Below are 802 nucleotides of genomic sequence, written 5' to 3'. Positions count from 1 at the left end.
TAGGTTTCTTCTACTGACCGCCATCCTAGGTTTCTTCTACTGACCACCATCCTAGGTTTCTTCTACTGACCACCATCCTAGGTTTCTTCTACTGACCACCATCCTCACATTATAGATGTACTAGGCATGCTCCATATCTTTATATCTTCTGCTAAGAATATTCATTTAATTTTGAAATAATTTAATAGACGCATATGCTAGTTCCTCTTTCTTCTTATATCTCTTTGACGGAACATTTTAGTAATCATCCAATTATCATTTTATTAAATCGAATACTTGGACGACAGTAAGCTCCAATGGTTTCTTGATAATATTAGTTTCGTCATCTACTTAACCTTCAAACTTCTACAATTTTCCCTTATCGATTGTCAAATCCCACGTGATCATGTTTCATACATCTTCAAGTTTATCCAGTCGGATAGAATTACAGGCTACGGTTGCTTTATCATAAGCTAGAACGTAATCACAACTACATGAGAGCTGTCCTAACTTTGAAGAAGGAAAGGTAGTCAGTTAGTCAACATCGCCAGTCAACATCGTCAACTCTTTACCATTTAATTACGATTTTAGGGTTCTACAAAACGTCTTATAATTTTTTTTTTAATGATTAAAAGCTCTTAAATTTCTGATCTAATTTATTATTATAATTCTAACTTCTCTCTATTCCACATATCCTTCACCTATTCAATCCGGTTTTCTGGATTAGTTTGCTTTTGCCAGTTGTAATTGATAAACCTTAATTAAAATGTTGTTGTTGTTTTTTAGTTTACATACCGTATTTTTCGGTGTCTAAGACGCACTT

This window comes from Limulus polyphemus, unplaced genomic scaffold, assembly GCF_000517525.1.
Source record: "Limulus polyphemus unplaced genomic scaffold, Limulus_polyphemus-2.1.2 Scaffold10248, whole genome shotgun sequence".
NCBI lineage: Eukaryota > Metazoa > Arthropoda > Merostomata > Xiphosura > Limulidae > Limulus > Limulus polyphemus.
This window is presented reverse-complemented; position numbering follows the sequence as displayed.